A 9271-nucleotide genomic window follows, 5' to 3' on the forward strand; every position below is an offset into this window, starting at 1 on the left:
CAAAAAAAAACTAGATGTAAAGTTAAAAGGGCTCGTTGTGTCAAAACATAGGCCCCTCATTAAGCTATGATGAGAAAACAATAGAATCTTCCACAGAAGTTGTGTGGATGATAATGCAGTAGAGCTCATGCTCCTTCTAGCCTTCTGAAATCCTACTGGTATTATGTTTTCAATTCCATTGTTTTATTGCTGGCTTCCCCCTGAACAGAAATACAATATTATATATGTTGACTCACTGTTTTTCACATTTTACCATTGGAACACATTAATCCAGTCTACGACCCTCTTCTCTGTATCGATGTGCATTACAGCAGTCATAATAGGATCGCTAGCACTGTAGCTTCAGATCTGTATTAAGCGCTAATGGTTGTTGGAGGCATCCTTCATCTCCAATAGGAAGTTTGATGAGTATGTGGAGAACATTACACTCAGTTGCTTACAGGTAATGGGATCTCTTCACCACAGCCACATAATCCCCTGAGGAATCTGACCTGGCGAACCTCTGCATGGTACTGTACTAATTCATTACTGCTATTCACAGTGTTGGTTACAGTCTCAGAGGTGTATTCACTGGCCAGTGTGTTTCTGTTGCAAAACGCACCCAGAAGTCAAAACTCTAGCGGACAGATAGGGCTCAACCAGTACCCGAGCACCTGTCCTTTTGCCCTCCTATTAAAATATGAACTCGCAGCTCGGTAGATGTTTTTAATTGTATGATTTCATTTTACATTTTACTTTGAGTCTCATTTTATTTTGAGAGCGAACTGGTCTGACTTGCATGCAGTGACCACTGGCTGCGGGTGCCGGGTGGGGAGACTTGAATACTGGTAGGAGGCTACGATTGAGTTGAATGTATTTTGCATGGTTTAATTCAATCACATAATCAATTAAACGTTAGGTAATCGAAATCAATCAATAGCATCATATAATTTAATCATAGTCAGAGACACGACACCAGCTAGCGTATTTACTTGTTTCGACAGCATCGCTAGCTAGCATATTTACGTTATCATTAGCTTTGTTCAGCTGATAGCCACTTTTCCCAATGGCAATTATCTCAAATAGTTTTCTAGGCTTAGGAGTCACTGGCATTAGCTTGCTTACCATGTGTGATGAGAGAATGTGTTGTTTCAGAAAGCAAATAGAGAAATAAACATTAAATATTTTGGCTAGAGAGGCAGTTGGAATGTTTTCACTTTGAGCACCTGTTCCCCCGCTTTATCTAAAGGTGTACTGTAGATAATATACCATTTAGCAGACTATTTTATCCAAAGCAACTGTGTGTGCATACATTTGTCATATCGGTGGTCCCACCAGGAGTTGAACCCACAATCCTGATGTTGCAAGTGCTATGGTCTACAAACTGAGCTACTCTACTGGTAGACTACAGGTTGGTTGATCAATATCCATTTTTGTCCATTTGACAAAAATGTGCTCATTGGCCTGAAACAGCTCTTCTAAAGGTTTATTGACACACAATAAAAAGCTTGTCGCCATACCTTTACCAACCCGTACATCAAAGCTCACTGTTGCTATGTTATGATTGTCGCTCTATCACTGCTGCTATGTTATGATTGTCGCTCTATCACTGCTGCTATGTTATGATTGTCGCTCTATCACTGCTGCTATGTTATGATTGTCGCTCTATCACTGCTGCTATGTTATGATTGTCGCTCTATCACTGCTGCTATGTTATGATTGTCGCTCTATCACTGCTGCTATGTTATGATTGTCGCTCTATCACTGTTGCTATGTTATGATTGTCGCTCTATCACTGCTGCTATGTTATGATTGTCGCTCTATCACTGCTGCTATGTTATGATTGTCGCTCTATCACTGCTGCTATGTTATGATTGTCGCTCTATCAGAGACACGCACACAAAGCTGACTATCCCTGGGACTCAGATGACGTAAAGAACATGAGGAAGGTGATACAATCTCCAATAAAAGTGAGTTACTGTTGTGTCTGCTCACCAACAAGCTAATGCACAGAGCACGGTCCGAGGTAGGAGGCAATGTCCCCAATGAAAGTCTTGATTCATCGGTTTCCTCCAAAAAAGAGAGAATATAAAATGTTTACGGGCAGACGTTGAAACTTCTTCCCTTAATGGATTGAGAAGGGCCATCACAGAGATCCTTTATAGTGGCTGACAAGACTTTCAGATTTAGACATTAACATTGCCTTATTAAAACCAAGCAAGAGAAAACTGTGTTTTAGGACAATTAAACATTTTCGGCTTGGCTTGCTGGCAGTCATAAACATGATGCAGTGCCACTTGAATTCAATTCATTTCAGTGCATATGATATTTCAATATGTCAGTGTTTAAATTGTGTCGCTTTTTTTTGCATGGTTCCATGACTATTTTAGCAAAGAGCTGGTCCAGAATGATTAAATTGATGGAAAGAAGGTACAGAACGGGAATGAATGTGCAACTGGTGGCCAGAGTGAAGTAAAAAAAATCAAAGAAAATTATAATGATGTTTCAAAATGATAAAAGGAAGAAAATGTGTGCTAAAATGTATTCATGAGCATATAAATGTGATAAAATCACAATCCTCTTCCTGTCGCTATAGAGTTACATAACTGAATGGCTACAGTTATGCACTAATGTACCATTCAAAACATACCATATTTCACACAAGTTATTTAGCTGGTGTATGAATATAAATCACGGATTGCAACTGAATAACTTGCACATTACATAATTCCAATTACTCCCATGTATCTTATTTATTGATGCTTTGTGATTAAGGAGACTGCGATTAATTCATTAATTCACCTTTATGAACAAGGCTAAAGGCAAAAAGGCTGGATACAACAATTATCTATAGGCGATGTACGGTTCTATTTCTACAGATTCTCTGTTATTCAGGAAGTAAACACATATCACATCACATAGAGCTCATCTGGACACAGCATGCAGTCCAGTCATTCATGCAAAGCCATTTGAGAGGATGAAATTGGTTTTGGTTAGCACAAAAGCAAGGGTGGGGGCAGAATGTTAGTTTCTCACAAATCCTCTTGGGTAAGTGTCAAAGTCCTGTCTGCAGTGCATCTCAGGTGACAGAAAGAGTACTAAAATTTTAAAATGGCACCTAGATCGCTCACATTGTCATTTGACACCCTGTTATCTTGAGTGGCAATGTTAAAAAATATCCCAAATGCATGTTTTATGAGACCCACCTGTGCCAGACCTGTCACAGCTCCCCTCTCACCCACATGTATGCACACACAGATTATCACATACAAAAACCCACACACATAGCACATGCGCACCCACACACACACATGCGCGCCCATATGGCTCCAGAGGAGTGATGGGAGGAGAACGAGGCCCCTCCCCTCTAAGAGAAGGAGAGACGCAGGGGATCAGCCAGTCAGTGTGGAGCAGTCGACATAGGGCCCACTCAGTGAGTCAATGCCAGGTCAGTTACCACCCACGCTTCTCTCACCAGCAGCAGCTTAAAGGGAACACACAGAATGGAAGAGGACACAATGAAATTAGCTGAATGCAAAGGACCAACTGAAGAAGAAGAACATTTAACTACTTCTTAAACTATTTTTAATCTGAGGAAAGGCAAGAGGAAAACTGGGGACTATTAAAATGTCTTCCTCTCCCGGTGTCAAGCCACAGGAGCATGTGGACATGATGTACATCTCCATGGAGACAGCCATAGCCCTGGCCTCTGTGCTGGGCAACGTGTTAGTGGTGCTGGTGGTCTGTACGAACCGGGCCCTGAGGGACACCACGTTCTGCTTCCTCGTGTCTCTGGTGGTGGCCGACATCGCTGTGGGAGCCCTGGTCATTCCCCTGGCTGTAGTGATCAGTCTGGGGCTGAAGACTCAGTTCTACACCTGCCTCTTCTTCTCCTGCCTGCTCCTCATCATCACCCAGGGCTCCATCCTGTCCCTAATGGCCATTGCCATCGCTACCTCCGGGTCAAGATTCCCACCAAGTGAGTCGAATTACGCCGGCTGTATGCTATTTACTTTTACCAGGTAGCGTTCTGCACAGTCTGAAAACAACTGCCAACTTTACCACGCAGAGGACTCTATTTTAACTAACCTAATGCAATGTTAAATCTTAGTGCTGGCTGTAGCGCTGTAGGTTTGAACGTGCTCCATGGCTAAATATGTGATTGCTTCAAATTGTGTATTTATAGTATTTTATGAATTGCGTTGTCATCAACTCTAATAAGAATGTTAGTCTGTTATAACCTAGTTTGTAATACCCTGTTGATACTACCTATCCCGGATCCGGGATCGCGACTACAGGCTCAGCTCATTACCATAACGCAAAATGCGAAAAAATATTCTTTGAAATATTTTACCTCCACACCTATACAAGTCCAATAGCTCAAATGAAAGATAAATACCTTGTTCATCTACCCAGCAAGTCAGATTTCTAAAATGTTTTACGGCGAAAACACACCACACATTTATATTAGACCACCACCGAAACAAAAGACAAGAGGCGGCCATTTTGTCCCAGAAAATATAAAATTATAAAAGCAGGATTAAAAAATAAATCATTCACTAACCTTTTGAAAATCTTCATCAGATGACAGTAATAGGACATGTTGCACAGTACATTTTCTTTTTCAATAATATGCTATTTATATCCATAAATCTCTGTTTACAATGACGACATTTTTGAAAAATGCTACTCAAATGTCCGGAGAAATGATGATAGCTCCGACAGATAACGTCAGATAACAAGCAATACACATGACTAAATATACATGTTCTACATATAGTTACAAAGATACACTTCTTAATGCAACCGCTGTGTTACATTTATTTTTAACGTTACAGAATTCGTTCACTAGGCTATAATATGAGGCGGCGCTCAGATATTAGCAGTATGTCTCCTCTACGTTTGGAGAGCACAGAAACCCAAAATTAACCACATAAATATTCCCTTACCTTTGATGTTCTTCGATCAGAAGACGTGGAAGGAGTTATACTTACCCAATACATCGTTTGGTTTCAAGTTGTGTGTCTCTGTATTAGCATATGCCAACAGCTTCAGCTGAAATGCACCCAAAATGACTTCTGGTCCCGCACTCTTGCGCTTCAAAACTTCAAAATGACATATTATATGTCGACTAAAATGGTCAAACTAAGTGCAGAATCGAGCTTTAGGATGTTTTAATCATGTAAAACAAAGATCAGTGCGAACAGACAAACCGACGTCAATTGGTGTTTCATGGAAAAAGAGACCGACGCGATATTCTCACAAAGAACGCATCATTTGAAAGCAGACATCGCGCTGAACACATAGAAACTGTTCCTGGATCCGTAGCTGGTTGGGAAGGGTGGGGGCGATGACGTCAAAGTTGTCCCAACTTTTCTGTTGCCAACAGGGTGTTTGGAAGAAAGGCTGCCCTGGGAGTTCTGCTTTACATACAGACATAATTTTAACGGTTATAGAAACTTTAGAGTGTTTTCTATTCAATTATTATTATTATATGCATATATTAGCAATTTTGGGAAAAAATATTTTCAGTTTACTATGGGCACGCACTTCCTCCAAAGGGGGCAGTATTCAGCCCTAGGCTTAACTAGCATGAGGAAACACATTTTCTAAATATGTTGAATTTGTTTGCAGTCCACATTGTTCTAAGTAATTTCATGGCTTCAATATGGAAATGCATTGTTAACATAGGCCTACTATAAAATGCATTATGTCTGAGCCATGGACTTGTCAAACGTTGTCACAATGATTTATAAAGCCGTTTTTACATCAGATGTCACAAAGTGATTATACAGAAGCCCAGCCTAAAACCCCAATGAGGAAGCAATTATGTAATGCCGTTTGGGTATTTGCATGTCAAAAACGTCAAAATAACACTATTTGTCGCGTTAAATAAGCTTTTCATTTGACACGTCAAATAACACAATTCTATTATAGAATGTTGTGTATGCTGAATTTGCACGTGCAAGCCAAGCGCCACAATTACGATCAGAAGCACTGTCAAAACTACAAAAAAAAGTATGCAAACAAGCACACGCCGGACACGAATGATGTGTTTACAATCACGCGTTGGTAAAGAGGCACATTTGTTCGAGCGAATGGGAAAACGTCTGTGTGAACATCTGAAATAAGATCAGGATCAAACGAGCGGGATAAAAAAAGGCAAATATCTTTGATACAGATGTTAGAACTTCGGCGGTAGATAGCTGACGTTAGCACTAATGCAACCAGCCTGAAAACAATGACCAGTAAAAACTGCAGTAATTTTCAATATTCTTAGCAATGATTTAGGAATCCTTGTGCGTAAGTATTAGCTAGGTAGCCACCTGTTGTTCGCCTATTGACATTTAACTTCAGTTCATGAAAATAACTAGCTTGCCGCTACTTGGCCCTGTTGCACAGAGCTAACGTTAGAAGCAGCCAGCTAGCTTCATTTGGCTGGTGAGGCTCAACCTGACCCGGTTATATGTTGTGAAGCCAGCCACAATAATGATTAGCCACACAAGTGGAATTTTCTGTTCTTCTTCAAAGTAAAGGTGTATCTTTGAAAGTGACGCAGAAAGTTACAATTGGTGGAATCATGCCATATTTAGACTAGATAATTAATGTTTAACAAGGTTGGAATCTGGAGCAATGAAATGGTTCATCAGTCTACTCGGTGACACTAGGCAAGTTATTTCAGAACACATTCTCATTTACAATGATGGCCTACCAAAAGGCAAAAGGCTTTTGGGGACGGGGGCTGGGATTTTTTTATTTTTATAAATAAATAAAGGTCAACAAGTTTATTTGACACTTCAAATAATGTTATTTGTATAACTGCCTTGATTTTGCTGGACCCCGGGAAGAGTAGCAGCTAATGGGGATACATAGTAAATATAAATGACATACTTTTATTTTGAAGGCTAACCGCAAATTCCACTATTGTGGAATAAAGAATAACAAAATGTAACCTTTATTTAACTAGGCAAGTCAGTTGAGAACAAATTCTTATTTAAAATGACAGCCTACCAAAAGGCCTCTGTGGGGACTGGGGCTGGGATTAAAAACACAAATAAATTAAATAAAGATATAGAACAAAACTTAATACATGCATAAATTAATTTAGTCACTAATGCATTACACAGAGATGGTGTATCATTGGTATTCATAAAATCTCATTCTTAGCTCCTTAGAACTGCATGTACTGTAAAAATGCATGCTTGATGCATCCACCAAGCATCTTACACAAATGGCTTATGGAAAGGTTTCCAGACATATTTGTCTGGAGATAATCAAAAGTCTAAGCTAAGCTTCACCTCTAGCTGTTTTGTATGTTCTATGTTTGTCAATGTACTGTATCATTTTTCAAACTGACTTTGATAATTCCTCTGGTCCTCTGCAGGTACAGAATTATCGTGACCCAGAACAGAGCATCGTGACCCAGAACAGAGCATGCTGGCTCCTCTCTGCCCTGACGGGGATGGTGCCCATGTTGGGCTGGCACAACGAGCACACACAGGGTAACCTGAGCATCACCAGCGGTGACATAATAGTTTGCAAGTTCACCAAGGTCATGCGTATGGACTACATGGTCTACTTCAACGTCTTCGGCTGGGTGGTGGTTCCTCTGACCATCATGATCGCTCTGTACCGTGAGATCTTCAGGGTGATCCGGAAGCAGCTTAACATGCGCGCCGAGGAAGCAAGTACTTGGACAAGGAGCTGAAGCTAACCAAGTCCTTGGCGCTCATCGTCTTCTTATTCGCTCTGTGCTGGCTGCCGCTGCATGTCATGAACTGCATCCTCTTCTATTGCCCGGAGTGTGGGATGCCCAAGAGTGCCATGTATGTGGGAGTCTTTATGACCCACATCAACTCTGCCCTCAACCCCCTGGTCTATGCCTTCCGAATACAGCGGTTTCGTGCCACGCTGGTCCAGATCTTCCACTGCTGCATGCTGTGTAAACCCACAGAGAACAGCCCTTGCCCCAACCAGCCCAGCCCAGCCCACCACCCCTGTTTGAGAAAACCCCAGTCCACCAGTACCCACGACCTGCCCTGATTATATGCTTCTCCTGCGAAATGTTGTGTCAAAGAAGTAGTCGTAGTGCAATAATACGGAGACTTCTGCTTTGCAACCATCATCTGGGATGAATGATACAGCATATGGACTGCAGTCTGATTTGTGATGGCCCCCATTAGTGGGCTAGACTCCAACGAAAAGCACTTCACTGAATTATGAGAATTAAGCTCATTAACATTTCGTTAACATTTGCAATAGTCAATCCAGGAAACAGGAAGACTTTAAATGCAAGTACCAGCCCATATGTTATTTAATTTACTGATGCCAGCTACAATTCATATTTAGTATTTTGCTTTATAACGAGATCCTTGTCAAATTGGCCTATAACACACTCACCAGTGGTGCTGCTGAATGGAGGATGGATCATAATAATGTCTGGAAGGGAGCGAATGGAATGGCATCAAACAGGTGGAAACCATGTGTTTGATGTATTTGATACCATTCCACCAATTCCGCTCCAGCTATTACCACGATCCCGGCCCCACATGCCATCAACCTCCTGTGACACTCACACACCCTTGGACACTCATTCATACACATTGCTTGTTTCTCAATTTGAATCATACAATAATGCTTTCTATGGTATGTTGTATAAATCTGAAGTCTGATTGGACCATTATTTTTTCTATGAAATTGTCTGAAAATGTTTATCGTTTTTTCTTTCAGCTTGATTGCCAAACTAGTGGTGTGTGATTGGGTGGGGGGCTGTTACCTTGCCAACTGTAAGGTCCACCTGTGACTCCCCACTGTGCACAAACTGGTTGAATCAACGTTGTTTCGATGTACTTTGTCAACATATTGTGACAAATCCTACATGGAAAATACATCGGATTTGAACAAAGTTATCAACTTGAACTGTTGTTTTGAGGGTGACATTTCAACTGCAGTATTATGTCATCATTGTAACCAAATTTCAACATAGACAAACCTTGTATAAAGTATGTTGAATTTGTAACTTTAAAACATATCAGATCTTCAATGTTATTTCCACTATCCCAAGAAAAAACTATAGGCAAGGCAGCACCTCCTACTGGATAATTTATCTATCTACAGGTACCCATTGGCCTCACATACAGGGTTTTAACCAAGCCCCGCTTAGCTATGATATTTGTCACTGACTATTACCAATGAACTATCATGAGAATGATTGTTGAGAGATATCCACTTAAAAACGACATGGATTCACTGTTACTTATCGAAGTCTTTTCAAAGGGTATTTGTATTTATT

At 40.7% G+C, this 9271-nt stretch overlaps 1 pseudogene; it reads left to right on the top strand.

The window, feature by feature from the left end:
* Positions 1-3402: 3402 nt before the first annotated feature.
* Positions 3403-9271, top strand: LOC109865943 (adenosine receptor A1-like; annotated as a pseudogene).

This window comes from Oncorhynchus kisutch, linkage group LG1 (assembly GCF_002021735.2).
Source record: "Oncorhynchus kisutch isolate 150728-3 linkage group LG1, Okis_V2, whole genome shotgun sequence".
Classification (NCBI taxonomy): domain Eukaryota; kingdom Metazoa; phylum Chordata; class Actinopteri; order Salmoniformes; family Salmonidae; genus Oncorhynchus; species Oncorhynchus kisutch.